Source organism: Cucumis melo, chromosome 5 (genome assembly GCF_025177605.1).
Source record: "Cucumis melo cultivar AY chromosome 5, USDA_Cmelo_AY_1.0, whole genome shotgun sequence".
NCBI classification, from domain to species: Eukaryota; Viridiplantae; Streptophyta; class Magnoliopsida; order Cucurbitales; family Cucurbitaceae; genus Cucumis; species Cucumis melo.
In genome coordinates this window covers 11,794,256-11,806,457 of record NC_066861.1, presented here as the reverse complement: position 1 = coordinate 11,806,457, position 12,202 = coordinate 11,794,256, and the positions used below count along the sequence as shown (strand labels likewise).

Here is a 12,202-nt window from a genome sequence, read left to right as displayed (position 1 = left end):
ATCTCGTAAACCTGTCCGGTCCTACTTACAGGATCCGTAAAGAGTCTTTACAGAGAAGAACTCTATTTGTTATTTCTATAAAAGCAAAAGGTTTTTTCAATTTTGTGTATTCTAATCCCTAGTTAAATTGATGATTATGCTCCATTCTGACATCCATAAAATCTAGGAAAATTATTCTCGAGAAGTTGTGTAAACTAAAGTTCAAGTCCAAAGCTAAGAAAAAGAAAATTATAAAAATTAATTTCATGGACTATCAACGTTTGGTGGTCCATGTAATAAGACCAAAGGAAAGGCAATATACGATTGGTCAAGTAGTAATCCGTAATAGTGATACGTTTAATGGTTCAAGTTCCATGATTAATTCTTCAAAGAAGAAGTCAACATCCGAGAAAAGTTGGAAAATAATAACTCCATGTGTCAGGGCAAAATCAAAGTTAGGAATATCCAAACCCTTATCTTTCTTTTTATCCTATGTTTTCTTTATTGTTACCCTTTCTTTATTTTGATACTATTTTTAACTATTGTGATTAATATTGTAGGGCTTATTTTCTATCATATCAAATATAATCTTATCTTTTAGTTTCTACATTTATTTTCTACTTGAGTAATTGGTATCAAAGCCATTCAATAAAATTTCAATTGATTACAGAGTTTTTCTCTCGAGGGAAAAGAGATTGAGATAATTTATACTCAATTCTTATAAATCCAGCCATCATATTGGATTTCGATATGTTGTTCGTGCACGCACCCTTGGTTTCGTATCATTCAGATTTTCCCTCACGGAAATCATATTAGTCTCATCTGCTCATCGTCGTTTAATTGGCCATTGTTCGTTCGTCGTCACTTGCGGGTAACTAGCCAAATTTTCTTTGTTTTATTTTGATTAATTTAATTTTCGTCCAACCATGTAGGCCAACACTTCGAATAATAAAAAATCATCATGATGTCACTTTATTGTCGTGGATCCACCTCTGCTAGTGTTGGAACTCATCAAAGTGTTAGGAAAAGGAAGAAAGAAAGACGTGAAGATCAGACTTGGTTTTATTTTATGCAATAAAGAAAAGGAATGTATTTGTAATTGAGAACCTTGTGTAAAGTGTTAAGTTAATAAAGACAAGTTAACGATCCATAATAATTATTCATTACCACGTATTGGTTGTGAGGCCCAAATTCGAAAAAGGGAGTCCTGTTTAATAAGAGAGGCATCGAGGAGTTGGTTGATCCTTCTAAACTGAAAATATTGATCATTCTAAAGATAAAATCCAAATGGAACGAAGCCACGTTTGAGAGAAGGTGATGGATGGAGTGTTTTCGCGGTGAAAGAGTTTACCTTAATAATTCATATATCTTCCACACACTATCACAAGCCCTCTACATGGGCTATACCCACTAGGTTTAGATTTGAGAGTGGAGTATTGTTGACAATCTAGAAGTTTATGCTTCCATGTTGGCACACGAAAAGTTCTCGCTAAAGTTGTGTGATCGAGTATGATTACACAAAACACTACAACAAATTTGGTCTCTCTTGAAGCACACAAATTTTTATTTCTCGAGGGCCATGACAAAAGGCGATTAAGTAAAATATTTTTCTTCATAAAATGGTTATCTTGGCGGTCGTGACCATAAAGAAAAAACACTTATTTTGTGGACACGTATTAAAAAATTGTAAAATTCAAGAGTTCTTGGTTGGGGTTTCGTTGACAGTAAAAAATCGTCAAGAAAATAGTTGCTTGATAAGCAATACATATAAATAATACCATATTACTTGACGGGCATTGCCCATCAAATAATCGTGGAAAAACAATTTGAAATAATTTGAAAAATAATTAAAAAATAATTACTTGGCATTTTTTAAATAATTTAAAAGATAAACTGATATTTTACTTTATGGTTCATGGCGATCAAGAAAGGTTTTCCTTGATGGGTCCAATTATTTTAAAATGGTTTCCTTGATGGGCATTGGCTATCTCGAAAAATATATCCTGATCGACAACTCCTATCAAGAAACAGTTTGAAGAATAATGGGAAATAGTTTGGCTCTTTTTAAATAATTTGAAAAATAAATTGATATTTTCGTTCATTGTTCATGGCCATTAAGAAAGGTTTAACTTGAGGGGCCCATATTTTTAAAATGTTTTTCTTTAGGGGTATTGGCTATGAAAGAAATTTTATCTTGATGGGTATTGCACATCAAGAAACATCTCTTTAAAAACGAATTCAAAACATTCCAACAAAAAGTTTAAAACTTTTAAGTTTCATAGCTAATAGATTCCTTAAATTTAAGAGTGTTGTAGATCTCAACGGATGCAATTAATGTTTTTCCTTCAATCTGCACATTTAGCATCATATAAATTATAGCAAACAAATGATTAGTTTGTTCCTCAATTAAAGAAATGTTTAAAAGTTTAGAAACCATGTATAAAAATGCACATACAAGAGTTTAATTAACACTATTAAATTTGATTACAACTTGTATGGGAGATATAAAAGAAAACATGAAACTTTTCTTAATCCCTTTGAGTATGTTTTATTTTATATAATGACATTTGAAAGTTTATGCAATGGCATGCTCTAGCTAAACCATGCATTACTATTTAATTTTTAAATATTTTTTCTAGTTCCAAGGAAAGCACATATTATAACTTCTAGTGTCTTTTGGGTGCATCAAACAAGGGCCATCTCGATAAAATTCCCATATGCAACTTGTGCAAAGGTTTATATCCCTGTGAAAGTTGTAGATGGTGAAGTTGTGTATCTCGCCTTGCACAAATTGAAAGCTGCAAGTAAATTGTGTTGTGCCCCAAATATTAGGTCTAAAGTGAAAGGAGTAACTACGTTCAGACTCTATGATATGGACTCCTAAGTCATCGTCCTTTGATCTACAGTGAACCCGTATCACTGGGCCAACCAATTTATTAATAGTTGTCACTGTTGTTTCTGGCAATAGTGAGATTAATTCTTCATCAGCATATAGCTTAATGAAAATTATTTGTAAAACCAAGAATACAAGTGCCAACAAGGAATTCATTTTGCTTTCAAATTGGCAAAGAAAGAGAAGTAATGCCCAAATGTCTTATGCTTTTCTTTTGTTGTTGGATACAATTGAATAATTTGAAAGATTACACAGACATATATACGGGAATAAAGGAATATAAATCTTTTTTCAAATGGTTAATGGTAATTTTATGACCGTTGTGCAACTTTTAATTTTAGAAGTAGGACCCGCAATTGTTTATTCAATTGGTAAAAAAGCACATTAAGTATCTACATGTTTGTATTGACATCCCACAGTTAATAAAAGAAAAGCTAAGGTGTAAAACAATTTGCAGAATGATTGTTATGTTTAACCGCATAAGTTTAATTTTTACATCCCATCTCAATAGTATTCTTTTTCCATTTGTTTTGTCTTTTCTTTTTCTTCAAGTTATGTACTAATAAAGATGGTTAGAAAACAATAAATTAGGGAAAGAGTACGTAAGTTTAGGTACGCATCAGTATTTATTTAAATTATAAGTTAATACTCTTTATAAACTATAGTATACATATACAAAATAACATATCTTTTTGTTGGTATTCTATTAATACCACATCAAATTTCTGATTAGGAGATTACTCCACCTATATATTTAGTAAGTTTGTGCTTGGATTTGATTTTTTATTTAGTAGGTTGTAATGAATTTAAATCTTAAAATAATAATTGTATTGATTTAAATCCTTAACCTTGTGGGCTGTATCAATTTAAACCTCAATTAAACTAATAATTGTATAAATCTGAACATTGCACTTCCTTTAGTTTATCATTCAACTCCTCTTAAACCTCTTTCTCCCTCTTCCTCTCCTCACCATCATGCAAGCGTTTAACAACTCAGATGAGCTCCAATTCAAGCATCATTGGTTCACCACCATTCCAACTTTGCTCCACCTCCTAGCTTTATGTTTTAGGTCTTCTGCTTAAGTTCATTCGAGTTTCACATTGTAAGTCCATTAGAGTACAATAGTCTACACTTCTCTTAATTGCTTATTGACACTATTGACCTTGCTTGTTTCTTTAACAACATATATGCTCGAAGAACAACATCATCTAACAAGATTTCAATGTTGTGCAAGTTGTATTGCGAGATCTTAACAGATTCACCCACATATTATGTGATGTTGGAAGATTGGGATTTTTCGTAGGAGGCCTACGAGATGGTTGTCAAGGTGTAAGAAGTAGTAGAAGCATGGAAGGTTGTAAGAAGAACGAAGAGTCTACAACACCGCAAAGGTACTACAAATTAGTACTACATGTGGAGAGCTGCTAGAAACATGGTTGAATCGCTATTGCTCCTCAATCATTGGATCCCAACAATGTTTTTATAATAAATCATGATGATCAAGAAAAGGACTTGAAATGATTAAGAGAGATGAACCATGTTTTTGCAACAGAGAATGAGGGGTTGAGGGAAGAAGTGAAGCAATGGGTACAACAAGCTACAGCTTCTCAGAGGCAATTGGAAGAAGCAAAACGACATCTTACAAGACAGTTGGAGTTGAAAAGAGTGAGCAAGGTTGTTGTAGAATTTGAAAGTGCATTAGATGAGCAAGCGACATCAACTCAAAAAATCACCGCATAAATTGAGACTTTACCGAATTTAAGTAAGGAATATAAAATACGACTTATGGAAGAAGAGCACAAAAATGCACTTCTACATAAGGCTAACAGTTGTTGATTTGTCGCAATGCGAGAGAGGTGGTAAGAGAAGATCATGCTCGATTGAAGAATGAGCATAAAGAAGTGTTAGCAGATTTTGTAATTTGGAAAGATGAATATAACATTAGAAGACATAAATACGAGGATGTTAAAGGACAGATTGAGCAAGGAGCTGAAAAGCTGAGGCATATGACAAGTGTAAACTCGAGTCTTTCCTATGTCATTTTGGATTTTAGCTATTGAAAAAAAATAAAAGAAAAGAAAGAAGAAAGATTTCTTAAGTTAAGAAAAAGGTAAATTATAAAAAATAAAAGGAAATAAAGAACAAATTCAATGGAAGAGAAAGTGGGAGAGGAAGAAGGAAATAAAAGAGAAGTTCTTTTTTAATTATTCATTTCTCCATCTTCATCATTTCTTTTCCCATTTCCACCGTCTCCTCTCAAGGGAAAGTAAAACACATGCACTAGCAGCTGAGCAAGGAAGAAGAAGGAAGGTTTTGTAAAATTGAGGCTGAAGAGGAATAAGAGATCCTTGGAAAAATGACAGCCATGGCAGAAGAATGGTAAACACAGACCACCTCTGGTGTTTTGATAGGCTTGAGCAAATTCTGATGTTTATTGGGTGAATTATGATAGAGAAGACAAGGCAGGATCTCTAATTTTTTAGTATTTTATGGTGTACCAGTGGAGTTAGGATCTCTATTTGGTATGGTTGAAAAGCTTATTCTATTTACTACAACTTACATGAAGAAATCGTAAACCCAAAATGACTGAAAATAAGATAAATTGTAGTGATAAGTTAAAGGGATCGTGGTGTACATGATTTTTGGAGTGGTTCTGTTTCAAGGGATGTCTCAGATTATACACAGAGAATTAGATTTACATGTGTTGAGGTAAGTTATATGGGACCTCAACATGAAGATTTGGACATAAAGAACACTTATTTTGGTTAAGTATTGGAAGAGTTGTGATTACTTTAATTTCATGGTGTGAATCTGAAAAATTTTGAGAAGTGTGTGGAATAGGGTTTTATTTCTTAAAGTTAGACTTCTTAAGCATCATCTTTAGTGCGCCATGTCACACCCCCTCCCAGACTACCTGCTAGCATAGATTGAAAGATGGCATGAAGCCTGAAAAATAGTAAAAGATAATCAAGGACCCTTCAGTTTCGACTGCAACTAATAATATACGTAATAACTAGTGAGACAATAGAAGAGAATAACACATGAGACTTTGGTAACCTAGTTCGGCCAATAATGCCTACGTCTAGGGAGCTGCGCACAGCTCAGACAAGTAATTTTATTAATAGTCACCATAAACATCAAAACATCAATATAGCTTAAGTATACATCTCAATACTATAACTATATGACTTCTGAATTAACATCAGACTCCAGGCTCCCCCTGGAATAAAGAAGACTCCCCTCCACAACGTCTGATGGTCAGGCTCCCCCTGTATGTAGGTGTGACTCAGTCATTAATCAAACTAACTATAGTCTCATTCTGTATATTACTCATCCTCAAAACTCTACTTTAGGTAGTCATGTTGCTCTAGAAGTTATAAACTACCTTCCGTTTCAGCCGCAGCCGCTTCAATCACCAATCGGAAGATCAGTCTTCCTAAGCAGCACTGAAGCCTTCTTTTTTCTCTATCTCTTTTGCGCACGTTTCAATCCTCTTCAGAGAAGATATATAACACAACTTGTATCTTCTAAAAATATAAGATCTCTAAAGGAGCGGAACTTATTTTATATCATGTGGATAAATAGAGGGATTCCATAAATATAGGAGAATCAAATATTCATTGATTATCTTCTCTTAAATATATCTTCTATTTTAAATTAAAAGATATTCTTTCAGACAAATTAAACTTCAACAAAGTCGACAGACAACGCTTTTCTTTACCTATATCTGTCGACTCTGCTTAAAATTTTAATGTGATGAACTTGACAATCTAGTATATAAACTATTATACATGGACACAATGCAGCGAATCCTAAATAATCATATACATGCATGAAATGTATCTCGGAAATAACTAATTTTACAAGTAAACCTAGAGACACCTTAATCAAACATAACCAACAAAACATTACACAACCGTAGTTCCTAAAGGTTATACAAACTGTGGAGTATCTATAACATACAAGAATGTATATACATCATAGCACAACAGACTTTATGCCCAACTCTAAACACTTACTGGCAATAGATAACGGAGGTTCAGCAGACTAAGGCAGTCTATCAAGCACCAGGAACTCGATCTCTACCTGAAAAGTGTGTAAAACATTTTGGAAGGGTAAGCTATAAAGCTCAGTGAGTGACTCAGTTTAAAACTAGAAATTTAAAAGTAAGAGCATGTGAAATCTTACACTTATAAATCTGTTTATACAAGTCGTAAACATAGACGTATAATATTAAGAATAGCTTCCTTAAATACTCAGTATATACGTCATTGAAATCTAGTAAGGCTTATGAAGTATATCAAAATATTTTAACTAACATGACAAATCTACATTGTGTAGGGTACACCCAGTACAACAACGTGTACAAACCCTACAATGTAGTAGGGCCCGCCTAGCACTCCCATTGTCTTTGTCGTAGTGTGGCCCGTCCAGTACTTATGACAGAATCGTTGTTACGGAGTACAATCAACGTCAAAAATGGAATCTAACCTGTGTGCACACGGTAGCATATAGCCTTGGGCTCAACACCTCAGTCATGTAGTTAATTGAAACATCAGAAAATCGTATGAAAACATTAAAACATGTCTGCTATCCTTTTCTTTCGTAAAGCTTAAACTTAGATTATTCGTGAAAAGCTGTAGTTCTTAAAACAAATCTTGGTAACTCGTACTTTGTTTGAAACACAGTGGTTCAAATAATTTCCAAACATTTAATAATTCACGTGAAAACCAGCTGCTCTGTTTTCTTTGTCAAATATCACCCGATGAACATCAGAATTTGCTCAAGCTTTCTTTTTAAAATTTGTTTGAAAATGAATTAGCTTTCAGTAAATGTAAACCTCACCTCTTAATTCTTTTTTGTGTAGATCAAGAACAACAGAATATTAGAGGTGTGCTGTGTAAATAAATTTCTGCCAACGATGAAGCTTTGCTTGCAATTCCCTTGTCTTTCTTCAACAAAACTTTTGAACTTTTTCTTCTTCTTTTCTCAACGTTCTTCCCTGGAACCCCTCTGAAATTTTGGTGTAGAAATTGAAGAAAATGGTGTAGCGATTGTGGGTTTTAAAACACCAAAAACAAAACACACCCCTTCCTTGTTCTCTTATTTTCTTATTACTTTCTCATTTCCTTTCTTCCCTTCATCTTATTTAATAAAACAAAATTAGACACATATATAAAATATTATATATTTAATTTCCATTTTTCTTTTATTCTTTTCACATTTAAAGAAAATGAACCAATAAAATATCGGGTTTACAAGCATGGTCAAGCATAACATTTGAAGATCAGGATATTTAGGTTTCTAATACTCGGTTTTGGTTGATTGAAAGGCCAAAAGGAAATAGGTCGGGTTAACAATCCCTGAAAACTAGTCTAAGGCTGTGAGTGACAAAAACAAGTTATGAAAACGATTCCTTTTTTTTTTTAACTGTATCTTAGAACTAAATGTTTAACGTGCATGACTGCAAGTTTATAAATGATATATGATTTCTATGTTTAGCTTTCGAGTATGAGTTTCGAGCTTAGATTTTTGAATGGAATCCACATGTTAGCATGTGATTAACGAGTTCTGAAAAGCAGTTGAAATGACATTTGATTAAGCAAAGAATTGTTTAAGCAAGAATTATTATTTTAAGATTTTCAGTTTTTTCACAAACAAGTTGAGTAAGCTCGAGTTTATGCAAGGTTAAAATAAACATATATGTTTTAATGTTTTCATATTCTTTATGATATTTCCATTGACTACATGACTGGAATATAATGGGACAACGTGTCCAAAAAGTCACTTGGTTATGTATTGCCCAAAAATATCAGCTTATTCTCACGATGACAAGCTTCTCATTTATTGTTTTCAGGATGTTTGATTGGCCTAGCTCTCGTTGGTATATGCACTTCGATGTCTTACAAGTGCATGGATGGAAGGATTTCGCAGATGCCTTGTTAAAATAGTACAAATATAATACTTATATGGCACCAGTTAATTTTGACCTCCACTGAATGGAGAACTAGAGTGTTTAGTCGTTTAAGGAGTATACGCAATGATGGAGAGAGTGAAATGATGAAATTTGAGGTAAGTCGTTATGAAAATGATAGGTTGTTATTGATGTAAGTATGCAAAACAAGAATTTATTCCTAGTCTAAAATAAAAGAATACAAGAATAGAGAAAGACTAGATGAAATATGAGGGTTAGGGATTACCTCAATTACCTTTCAAAGTTATCTTTTTAACCCTTCTTACCTTTGTGGAAATTTAGAGTAGTATGGGGATGAAGGGTGTCGAATCCTAGAGAGCACTTAGGATTCAAAACTTCAAGATTCACAAACAAGGTCGATTAGTAGATTCAAATCTAAAAGAAAATTAGAAACACAAAAAGGGGGGGTTTGTGGAAGTAATTTTTGAACTATAGTAAAGAACAAGAATTAAGGGATGATTAGTGACAACAAGTAATTCAAGTAAAGTTTTTTTTTCAAGTTTAGTAGTGGGACTTTTTCTTGGGCAATTACCATGTTTCTTATCATTGAAAAAGAAAGAAGATCAATTGATCTTTTCTTGAATATGCAAGAATGGAATTTTTACAAAAAGAAACCCTAAACCCTAAACCCTAAAATTTAAGTTCAGCACTTTATGGGCCTGTTTGGGGTTAGGGTTAACATTGTGGGCTTACGTTAGCCCAACCCTAACCCCTGTTTGGGCCAAGGATTATGGAAACCCTAGTTTTAGGGTTTCCACAATCTCCATTCAATCTGTGTTACCACTCCGTTCAATCCGTGTTTTCGCCCACCTTCAATCCGTATTTTTGCCTCCTTTCAACCTGTGTTTCTGCTCCTCACAACCGGTGTTTTTGCCTCCCTTTTACCCTCCTTCGATTATCATATTCTCTGTATTATTCGTTATTTGCACAAAAGTATGTGAAAACACTTTACAACGTTGGTATAGAAGGAATTTTACCGGGGGCGGCCTCTGTAATTATATGTTCACGAAGTTCTCATGTTTGCCATCTCAGGTGAACTGAGGAAAGCAGAAGAAGAAACTATGCATTATTGGGTGAAAGCTTGTCCCTCTGATTTCTCTATAACTCTTCCTAAACCTCGCAGACATTCATCTCTTTCTCTCTCTACGAATTATCTTCAATTTTTTTTACAATCATTTTCATGGATTACTTCTGTGAAGTTTCAGTGGCCACTCCGCTGTTAACATCAGAAATTCAAAGATCGTCGTGTTTGGTGGCCTCGTCGACAGGAAATTTATAAGCGATATCGCCGTTTTATGACTTCGGTACTTATGCCTTTTACTTTCTCATTTACAGAATTGTACTGCTCTACTACTTTCTTCATCGCTATGTATACAATTTTGGTCCGATAGTTCGCTGCATCATCATTTCTATAGTCTAAACGATCTTCTGTTTGTGTTTATTTTGAACATGGATTGGAGTTGTATTTTGAGTAGTAAACACATTTCTTAATCCGCTTTTTATTATTTTATTTTTTCTTGATATTGTAAATCGATGTTACCGAGTATGGAGTTAAATTATTATGAGACCAGTTTCTCTATTGTTTATGCCTCAAAACTTTTCTTTTATGGAGATTTATTCACTACAAATTTTGCGATAGCTGTAGAGATCGGTTAGGACAAAGATTTGATGTAAAGGATGTTGCTCATGTAAAGTTTGACAGTAAGTTGATCTTTGGTTAAATTTCTATTGAGGTTTATATTGTTCGGCTTAAGTCATACAAATGTGTTTTTAATGTTACTGTCACCAATATGTATATAGATATATTCGAGTCCATCACTTTTTTCTTCAAATGCTTAATTTTGCTTTTGGTCGATCATCTTTCCTTCGATCAATATGATGATACAATCAAGTTATTTAAATCAATACTCGCCCACGTTGCTCCATTGAAGCTTGTATGGTGTTTTCTTACAAATGCACTTGTCTTATGGATGAATAAGCATGTGCCTTTATAAGTATCGATTGTTGTGCATGAATAAGCACGTGCCTATATAAGTATAGATTGCAGGAAGAATGTTTTGTCAACAAAGCTAAGTTGGTATGTTCTGAGAATTCTCTGAGTTGATTGAATTTTAAATTTCCTTATCCTATGTACTTGCCATAGTTTTTTGTTGTTTCAGTATACATGTTCCTGTTACAACAAAAATACTTTAATCAATAATTCAATTGGTTGATTTTGCTTAGTTATTTACATTGTTATTTGAAGGTTTTGGTGCATTTGAAAGTTGATTTTGGCTCAATCCTTATCCCATGTATTTGAAGGTTGATTTTGGCTCGATGCTGAAGTAGGAAAGACTAAGAATGGAACGTTATCTTTATTTCCTCTCTCAAAGGCTTCTGCGGCTCATAAATCTGTTCTTGTTGGTGATTTAAAAATGGCAAACTTCAAACAATTTCTTGCCAACAAGGGAATATAGGTACCTTTGCTTATGGACCCCTATGAAAGAAAACAAATATCTCCTTTTGATATGTGTATGAACTAAAATCTGCAATTTAGTAAGAAAAGCAAACGATATTGCCATCCTATATGCATTGTAGGTTGAATTTGCTGGGGGTGCTTTGAGATGTGGCGAGTATGTCACCCTACGCAAGGGTACAAATGCAAGTCAAAAGGTTAGAACTTATTAGAAAAATGGAGGAAAATAATTAAATAAATTTGAATGTGACTCTTACTGTTGCTTATTGAATCTGAACCAAAGAAATACATGTTTGCATTGCTTCTAAGCATAAACACTGAACATAGTACATTCAATTTATGCAGGGTGGTGGTTCTGGTACACAACAAGTTGTCATTGAAGGGCCCTTATGTGAGGATTATTATAAAATTCAGGATCTATTGTATTCACAATTTTATTTGTTATAATTGAGAAACCTCGTTGAACATGGAAGATATGACCCCATCAATTTGAATTGCCTAGTTGGAAATGTATTGATTTTTTTCTCTTTCTCAAATGTGTTTCTGAGATATGTTTCAAAGATAAGATTAGACATAATAATTCCCCTCCTTTTCTTTTTTGTTGCTACCATAAGTTCGTTGGTCAGAGTTGGTCGTAGAACAAGCTGCATGCTCAAGGAAAATGTTATCCCCAGATCAAGTGAATCCCAATAAGGATTTGTTTGGAATTACTTTATCAGTGCTAAAACAAATAAACTAATATATATTCCTTCTCGTCCTTGGAATTGGTTTTTTTTTTTTATATTAAGCCAAACAGAAACAATTCGAACACAATGGCGTTAAAGTGCTAAGTAATTTAATTAATGAATATAATTATGGACGTATGTAGTAGACCACGTAATGAAATATGTTAAAAACAAC

General features: G+C 33.5%; 1 long non-coding RNA gene across 1 annotated transcript; it reads left to right on the top strand.

Moving 5' to 3' along the window:
- Positions 1-11,407: 11,407 nt before the first annotated feature.
- Positions 11,408-11,829, top strand: LOC127149358 (uncharacterized). Its single transcript, XR_007820858.1, has 2 exons — positions 11,408-11,499; positions 11,648-11,829. It is a non-coding gene; the product is annotated as an uncharacterized LOC127149358 (long non-coding RNA).
- Positions 11,830-12,202: the final 373 nt, after the last annotated feature.